Source organism: Salvia splendens, chromosome 21, assembly GCF_004379255.2.
Source record: "Salvia splendens isolate huo1 chromosome 21, SspV2, whole genome shotgun sequence".
Classification (NCBI taxonomy): domain Eukaryota; kingdom Viridiplantae; phylum Streptophyta; class Magnoliopsida; order Lamiales; family Lamiaceae; genus Salvia; species Salvia splendens.
Genome location: NC_056052.1, coordinates 4,793,671 through 4,803,349, shown reverse-complemented (window position 1 = coordinate 4,803,349; position 9,679 = coordinate 4,793,671). Strand labels below are relative to the sequence as shown.

Genomic DNA, 9,679 nt, shown 5'->3' with positions numbered 1-9,679 from the left:
ACAATAGTATATGTGTACATTTATGCTTTGATAAACCAGGTTTATTAAGTTTTTTCAGTTCTCATTCACAGATTTTTTCTGTTTTTACAGCAACATCAGAAGAACTATACTAATAATTTTTACTGAAATTGTATGTAAATAATACTCCAGGCATTAATGACCAGGTATCACTTAATGGTATAACCGGTTTTGTAAATGTTCAAACATGGGGAAATTAAATTTTGATTACCACCACGTGGGAATACATTTAAACCAAAAATTGTAATTCACACACAATATAAACTCTAAATGTGAGTATATAAATTTCAGTCAGGTCATGTTGTGGCTATTAAAAATATAGGAACCGGCCATTTGAGTGATTCTCATCTGTACATAAATATATGGCGAATTATTAATGGTTTTTTAAGGTAATATATCAGTTTATTAATTTAGGCAGAAAAAAGGCTTCACAGAGAATGTGATGATCTAAGCACATAGAGATTTAAATTATTGTATTTAATTTGCGTGATGATATCAGTTTAGTATGTTGTACAATGGAATATTTTTTATGCTTAAGTAGTATTACATTGAAAAGAAAGAATATAATTAATTTTATTTTAGAAATAGATAGCATTTAAGTATGAATGATGCAATGAACCATATATAGTATAGGAATGGACGTTTTAGTAAGACTTAGCGTCTACAAATCATAGTCGTAGATACCCAAATAGGTTTTAATATTTAGGTGAACATACTTACATACCAGTAGTTTGCACCAAATAAGATAAAATATCCAACTAGAAATATTAAAATCAAGTACTCCCTCCGTCCCATGCTACTCGCACTTTTCATTTTAGGCCGTAAATTTGGGATTGATTTTTTTGTGTAATTAAAAAAGAATTTTAGGTGTAATGAGACATCACTTAATAAAAGAGCTCTTAACTTAAACTAACATATTAATTAAATGTATTAATTCTAACTTAAATTATAAATAGTGTAAGGACTTTGTGACGAGCCGAAAAGCAAACGTGCGAGTAGCACGAGACGGAGGGAGTACTATTTAAAACTTAAAATACAATGTAGAGGTGAACATAGGAGTTTGGGATGATACAATCTATAAATACAGTATGACTAATTCGAGTCCTTTTTTTTTCTACTAGTAGTTTTCCGTCAAAGTTCCTTCACTTTATATTGTAAAGTTAATAAATTCTTTATAATAAATAGTGATATAAATCTAAAATAACAATCGGAACACATAATTAAGCTCCTGGTATAAATTTTATATTGTATATTGTATCTCACTTTGATAGTTTTCATATTTAAGCTCCTGGTATAAATTAAATAATAAAACTTCAAACTAAATTTCATACTATATTAAACTCACATTAATTAAGGGTCAAGAATATACTAGGCAGATTAATGATACGAGTAAGACATTTTTAGAAACGAAATCTGATGTTCAAGACGGTCGGTCATTCTTTGCGTAGAACATTTATTATCTATCCTCATTAATTATTTAATACTCCATTTTATAGGAGTATAAAACACTTTTAGTGGTATAATATGTTTATACATAGGTGAGAATAGGGATGTCAATCGGGCCGGCCCATCGGGTTTCGGGCTGGCCTTACTCGGGTTGCGGGTCAATCGGGTGCAGGCTAATCGGGTTGTGAATTTGTTCGGGTTGTAAAAGGTCAACCCTAACCCTAAAAGCTCGGGTTTCGGGCTAGCCCAGCGGGTTAATCGGGTTGCTACCGATAAGATTAACATGCGATCCATCCAATAAATAATGATGAAAATTAGTTATATAAGATTGAAAGTTATTTTTTAGTTATCTATATTATAAAATTAATCAATGAAGTGTCGAATTATGAGTAAAAAGTAGAATAATAGAAATTTTATCGGGTTTTTAGGCCAGCCCATCGAGTTTTCGGGTTTGGCCCTAACAGGTCGCTGGTTAATCGGGTGCGGGCTAATCGAGTTTTAATTTTATCGGGCTACAAATTTCTAACCCTAACCCTATAAATTTGGCGGGCTATTCGGGCCAGCCCACGGGTTGCAGGCTACATTGACATCCCTATGTGAGAATATGAAGGAGTAATATAAAACTATAATATCTTATCCTCCCACCTTCTTTTACATCTATTTTTTGAGTGAATTATTTGAAATATTGGTTGATGTAATTTCTTCAATCTCAACAACAAACTAAAGATTGTTTCAGATGATGTGTAGTCATGTACCACTACATAATTCGAATCGTATAGTGTTAGTTTGGTTAATCAAATGTGTATATAAAATTGGAATCTTGAAGAGTAAATGAAATGAGGTGTGACAACTGAGACCATGCATTCATTACATACCTAAAGTGCTTAATTGGTTGGTGCTGACTTTCCCTTACCTTCTAGGAAGAAATATTATTTTTGTTTTAAACAGTATATCATTAAATATAGGACATTCTTTGTTTAATCATATATAGTCACAATGTATGAAGTAAGAGCAACGGTAAAATTTTGGAATACATGTTTATATTATCTGCAAATTAAAAAATTGTTAACTGTGTGGTGTTTATTCGTTTGTACTGTGCGAGCTTGTCGAATCACATAATGATATGAATGGCAATGGCTGATGGTACAAAGAATAAGAATTAAAAAGATTCTTTCTAAGTCCAATAATAAAAAAAAATTATCTTTTTCAACAAGAATAGAAATTAAAAGATACTCCCTCCTATTGGTCCCATGATTATATATTTTTTTATTTGTGCAAACCAAGTTGCATAAAATATGTGCCACTCAAATAAATGGACATCTTCCTTGGAACGGGGGAGTACTCTCTAAGTCCAATAATACAAAATTTATTGTTTTTTAATACAAATTTTAAGAAAGATAAAGAAATATGAGTTGCAAAATTAGTGGAATTAATACGCGTCTCATTTTTATGTAATATTAATTTTTTAATAAAATATGAATAAAATGAGTTGAAGAAACTTAAAGCCTATTTATAATAAAGTTAAATGAAATTTGTATTAACAGCCAAAATGACAAAATAATACTTGTATTAATGGATGAAACGAGTACTACATTTTTTTGTTAATTAAAACATAAAATATAAGCTTTATGTATGGTAGATGCTTATATAATATACTTAACAGTTATGTCTAATTAGGTGGTCTTTAGACTATCTTTTAGTATTGTGACTAGAAATTTGTTAAAATTTGAATTGTTTTAGTCTTCCAATAGGCACTGATTTTTGTAATTTTCAATGTTGTGAGACGATACATTATTGTTTTGTGGTTATTTGCAATATTTGTATCGAACAAAGTATTATAATAATTTATTTTATTTCATTTAAGTCAAGTTCTTTACAATGTCGATAAATGATTTATTGCAATCCTAAAAGAATACGAATTCGGTTGCCAAAATTATGATTAGAAAAGAATGATGAATGTTGTTCAAAACCTAATGTCTATTATTACCAAATATGCTCCTTCGGGAATTACCCTTTTGATGCTGATTGTTGGTAAGTGTCTCACTTTGGCTTCCTTAAATGAGACAATTCATCAGCTTAGAGGTCTCTGGACTATCTATGGGTATTGTGATGAAAATTTTGTTAAAATTTGAATTGTTTTAGCAACAAAATCCAACGAAATCCAACATCAATAGATTTATAGCAACAAAATCCAACGAAATCCAACAAAAAAAATACTATTTTTAAAATACTAAAAAATAATAATATTATAATATTATTTCTTAATGGGTAACACGCCCTGACACGAACACGGCACGAAATTTTCGTGTCCTTAACGGGTCGACCCGATAAGGATACGAACCCAATAAGTTTTGATCCAAATCCATTAATTTCGTGCGAATTTGTATCATGCCAAAAATTGTCAGCCCTAACTTAATGTCTATTATTACCAAACATGCTCCTCCAGTTTTCAGAGATAACTTCTGATGTTGATCAAGAAACATTTCTCAAGTTCTGTAACTATAATGATTTGTTGGTGAAGTGTCTCATTTTGGCTTCTTTAAATGTGACATTTCATCAAATAAGTGGAAAACCTTTTAACTGCAAAAGAGATTATTTGTATTATTGATATGTTCTTCGTTATGGACGATAGTGTTGCTTTGATGCATATTATTGATGTGTGTAAGCAATGACAAAGATGACATATGACATCAACAGAAAATGTCAACATGACGTTGTGTTGACATTTTCTGTTGACGTTATATGTCATCTGTTGACATCAAATCTTGAAATCTAATGGCCAGATCATAGTCTGAAGTAGTACAGTATATAGAGTTTATATTTGATTAAGTCCACATATACATATAAATTAAAACATAACCACATCAAATTTTTTATATGCATATTATAATTGTTTAATATATTATGTATATGTATAAATAGTTAACTTCCTGGTGACCAACACATGTGTGGTCTTGATCAAGATCTTGATGACATGTGTGGGGTCTTGCAAACAACATCTATGCAAGTACTTTTATCTAATTCCATAGTATGAGGCCTTCAATCCATAGTAAGAGGCCTTTAATTCCATAGTATGAGGCCTTCTCGACCAAAATTTTGAGTTGATTTTAATTCTGAATAATCCCCAACTACTTACCAAAATTACTTGTTTAAGTCCCACATTTAATTTGATTTTGTTTCTTGCGATGTATTGTTCTTCACTCTACAAGATTCTCATCTGATCTGATATAGGATATACAATGACAATGCATATATAGTGGTTGCTCGAGGCAAAGAATTTTATGAAAACTTTACAGTGTTAGGTTTGATGGTGGTTGGTTGTCTTCAATATGAGTTCCAGGATTTTAAATGAGCCTCTGATTAATTTCATGAATGAGCTCCTGGAATTTCCAGATTGATTCAGAGAGGGTTTAATTACTTAATTACCACATGAAATATATGCAACAATATAAATTTGAACTGAATTCTCAGCTCCATTAGAAATTAATTTTGATACATCGGTATCATTATTAATAAATACTCCATCCGTCCCATAATAGATGTCACACTTTCCTTTTTAGTTTGTCCTACAAAAGATGTCACATTTCCTTTTTTAAAAAAATTATCTCACATTAATATAAAAATATTATTTTCTCTTTCCACTTAACACACAAAACAACACCTCCTAAAGTTCCGTGTCAAACCTCAAGTGTGACATCTACTATGGGATGAAGGGAGTACTATATATAGAAGACTAAGGGAGGAAAAAGTAGAACAAGGGAATCACAAGTCCATATTGTTGAAGATCGTCGACTATTCATGTTCATTTAGATATGATCTGCTAGGATTTGTATTTTGGATCATTCTCAAAAAGTCTCAATGACTCAAAAAATTTCAAATTCATAGAGGATTTAGATATGGTATAAGTTTGCACCCAATTCGTATTTTAAGTTTTGCAAAATCTTACTATGTGTGTAGTGCTGCTCACACATTATTCGAGACATGTTAAACCAAAATTTATTTCAAAGATGCAACCAAAATTTCTTGGATTTCATCGCATGTGAAACTTTTACGTGATGAAACTAATTAAGTACATCATCTAATGGCCTAAACATAAACAATATATGCAGTGTTTAATTAAAACTCTCTTAAACACCACTCCCTACGACCTTCAATAACGTCTCAAAAAATTGGTACACACAAATCAATCAATGATTGTTTAGGCCATAAAGTAGTGGTATCACACTTATTTAAACTCAAATAAGTAAATGAAATACATGGGAAAGAAGACAAAAAAAGGCTTTTACCAATAAATAACTCGCAGATCCATCTATGTTATGACTAGTTTTTTTCTTTTGGCAGAGAGTGTTTTTTATTGAAGTCGTTATTGTAATGATAGATCTTTTAAAATTACTAAAATAGCGAGGTATAAAGTTTGCATAACACCACACCCCTTTTAATGTGAAACGAACTTAATTAGTAATTCTACTTGGTTAAATCTCGTAAACTAGAAATCTATCGGTCTCATAAAAATATAAATATTTGAGACGATATGAATTTTAATTTACAATTGGCAAATAATTAAAGAGGTTATAGAAAGAAAAAGTAATTACAATATTATTAATAGCGCACATGCCCATCTTATTAGAGAAAAATAAGTTATCAAAGATAGAAGTAATTAATTTTATGAGATGGTCCAAAAAAAAATAAATACTATATACTTTTGTGGGACAAAGCAGTATAATAATTTATTACTGAGATATTTATATGTTTTATTTTGGCCAAATTATTTCACTGCCTTATTTAATCGTCAATAAATCAATAAGTTCACCATGTTCATAAAAAATAATATAAAAATAATTAGAATTATCATTTTAATAATTTCTAATTACTCCTATATAGTATACTAGTACTCTACATTATTCTCTCTCACTTTACATTCTTTTCATTTTAACTATTTACCAACATTATTTTTACAAAATACGTGCGAAAAAAAAATGAGTCACTTAGACTAGGACAGGGGGAGTAGTAGTTACATGTAATGGTAAAACTTTAAAGTATGAAAATGTCCTTTGGGTAAAAAAATACTTCCTCTGTCCCACTCAAAATATTTATATTCTTGCGTGACACGAGATTTTATGTGGAATTATTAGATAGAATAAGTAGAGAAAAAAAATGTAGTTGAATATTTTAATGAGAAAATGAGAATAGAGATTTAATTTCAAATATAGAAATTAGACATTTTGAATGTGACAAACTAAAAAAGAAGATGAATATCTTGAATAGGACGGACGGAGCAAGTACCAAAGAGCAATGTTTAGGGACCAAAAAAATTCTCGCGAAGAAATAACGCTGCGCACAAAGAATTTCAGTATTTCACTAACCGTACGATTAGACTAAATTTCAGTTTTTACTACGATACAAATTTAGTTGAGAAAATATGCACACTAATCAAAATTTCGGAATTTACCCTACTCCACTAGTAAATTTTATGGTATTATTATTATCTTATCTTTAGGTAATGATTATTCCCAATTTCATGACGCATCAATCATAAACATTGACCCATATTCATATCTCCATTTCACATTAATATTTTACCCTCGGAAGAATCCATTCCCACTTTCCAACTTCATAGGAATTCACAACTATGTAAAACAAATTTCTTCAAGTAACCAAAAATGGTGGCTTTGTTGAATCTTGAAGATTAGATAACGTTCAAAACCCAAATTTTGAACGTTGCCAATCAAGATACGAATATGAGAAGCCAATCAATCTACAAGAAGGCTATATCCTTTCCCTCTGAAAAGTTCATATCAATAATGAAGTTTACCATTGGAATCTTTTGTCATCATTTCAATGAAATGTAACTAGTTCCTACTGAGATCAAATAGATGCAATAACTACATAAGTTTGATATGGTAAATTGGTAATTGGGAAAACAAATTTAAGCACTTGTTTACATTCTCACCTCAAACCAGCGAGCATGTTCCAGCAGTTGTAATGCTGCCATAAACAGGTTGTAAGAAGACACAAGATCAACTGTTGAGCACAACATGTGCTCAGTCAGCTCCTCAGCAACGTCCATTTCCAACGGCCTAGCGATCCACACTCTCATCAATTTGAGCATTTCCCCCTCAAATATTTTGTTCTATTTATAGAGAATCATATAATCCAGATAACAATGGATGTACTTGATCAACAGCAACCACGTCTGATTCAAAGGAATACGTTAAGGTAAAAAATTTGGCGCGCACTCAGCAGCTGGAGTAGCCACAGCTTCTCGGTGCTCCATAACTGCACCAATCCCCAATGCAACAAGACGGGTCAGGGCAGCCGCGGAGTCTAACAGTTATGTATTAATAAAATGCTCAAAAATCGGCAACATGTCTTCTGACTTGAATAGAGTTTGGAAATGTGCAATCAGATTATCGAATTTAGATTTGTACTCTGTTGGCTCAATAGGATCACGAACATAGGATTCACACTCAGAAACATTATCATTTCTCTGTTTTGTAGCTTAGCCTCCATTAACAAATAATAGTATAGATTGAATGTTGAAAATAAACTGGATTGGAGAAGTGAATGGGACACGCGCGAATCGCACCAAAAACCTAATTACTGCAGCAAAACCATAATACAGAGTTTCTCAGATACAGAAAGTTATAAACATTTTCACCATTAACAAGTCAGCAAGAAATAACACACCAAATCAGAAGAAAGGGAATATCAGGTTGTCAACTTGTCATTAGTCCTTTATAGATGAGAAATCAGCAAATTCAAAGAGAATCCCCAAACAATAACAATCCTGATTTTTAAAGCTGAAAATATGTAGTATTGTGTGTTTATATTGAAAAAATCTGAAACATAACCATGATCCAGAGTTTCTCAGATACAGAAAACAATATATATACATTTTCACCATTAAGAAGTTTACATAAATGATCATACACTAAATTAGAACAGGAAAGAAGGACAAAATCACACTGTTGCAGAGTTATATATAGATGAAAACTAAATCAGAAAATTCCTTGAAAAATCCCCCAAATCAATAATAAGCCTAGTGTTAAAGATTGAAATGTGTATTGTATGCATTTTTATACACATACGAACAAATTCAAGCACAGAGAAAGGACAACGCAACAATCGGTAACCTAATTGAATAATTTTAAAAATGACAGCCTGCATTTGCTTCATATCCATTGTTACAAGCATAATTGCAGATGAAGATATGAACGTACCATCGTTTCAGATATTGCAACACAAACAACGGAACTAACAAAGAGCAATTGATTATGAGATTTAGAATAGTGCAAAGAGAAAAACGAAACATGAAGAGAGAAGGATGAAAACCGAGAGTTGAAATAGTGGGAAGAGTGTTGCAGAGGGCGAGGAGGAGAGCAGGTTTGTACGCAGTCTGAGCTTGCGTGTGCGTCTTCACATTTTTATTTTATTTTATTTTAGTATTTTTCCCCTTTTTTATTATTTATATTTTTAGTGAAATTCAATTCACCCCACCGTTGAAATGTGCATATTAAATTATAATTTCCATGACAGCAGAGACTAAATTAAAACTCGAGGATTTAAATTTGGTAGAATAAACATTTCTATATTTTCTATTTTGGTGTTGTAGTTGAACAATGTTGTGTTGCAAATTTTGCCATGTTTTTAATGCAGAAAGTACATTAGTACTCCTATCCTTTCATAGTCACAAAATTGATGAATTGTACGATTGCAAACTAGAGATACATTTTATTTCGATATTATTTGCACATATATGGTCTTCAAATTTAAAAAATCCACACCTATCTAAATTTTGATGTACTACTGATAAAGAACTTTTGCACTTTAGATTTTTTTTAATCAAAATAATCTTCAGCTATGAAAGATTTTAGTAAATTTTCTTTACATGTCCCTCTTCTCTCCTCTTTAATTTTTTTACTTATTGTTCTCTCTTTTTTTATTTCCTTTTTCCTTTATTCCATCTGTTTCTAGTTTAGGGGAATATAGTTTTCCAAAATTGGGATTTTTTCCTTTAGATTTGCGGAATTGGTAAAAACTTGTAGCCTAAACTCATTTTAAAAAATGAATAGGCCAAACTCATTTCTAAAAACGCGTACGCATTTCGTCTACATGTTTTTCGAAATAAATTTTGACGGTACTACGTTTTATAGCCACGTAAATAAAACTTGAGCATAAAAAAGCATATTGACATGGCTGTTTAATTGGAAAAGGA

At 31.0% G+C, this 9,679-nt stretch overlaps 1 long non-coding RNA gene across 1 annotated transcript; it reads right to left on the bottom strand.

Annotated features, from left to right (window-relative positions):
- Positions 1-7,231: 7,231 nt before the first annotated feature.
- Positions 7,232-8,846, bottom strand: LOC121783913. The gene is made up of 2 exons (XR_006046668.1): positions 8,685-8,846; positions 7,232-8,064 (listed from the first exon to the last, which is right to left on the bottom strand). It is a non-coding gene; the product is annotated as an uncharacterized LOC121783913 (long non-coding RNA).
- Positions 8,847-9,679: the final 833 nt, after the last annotated feature.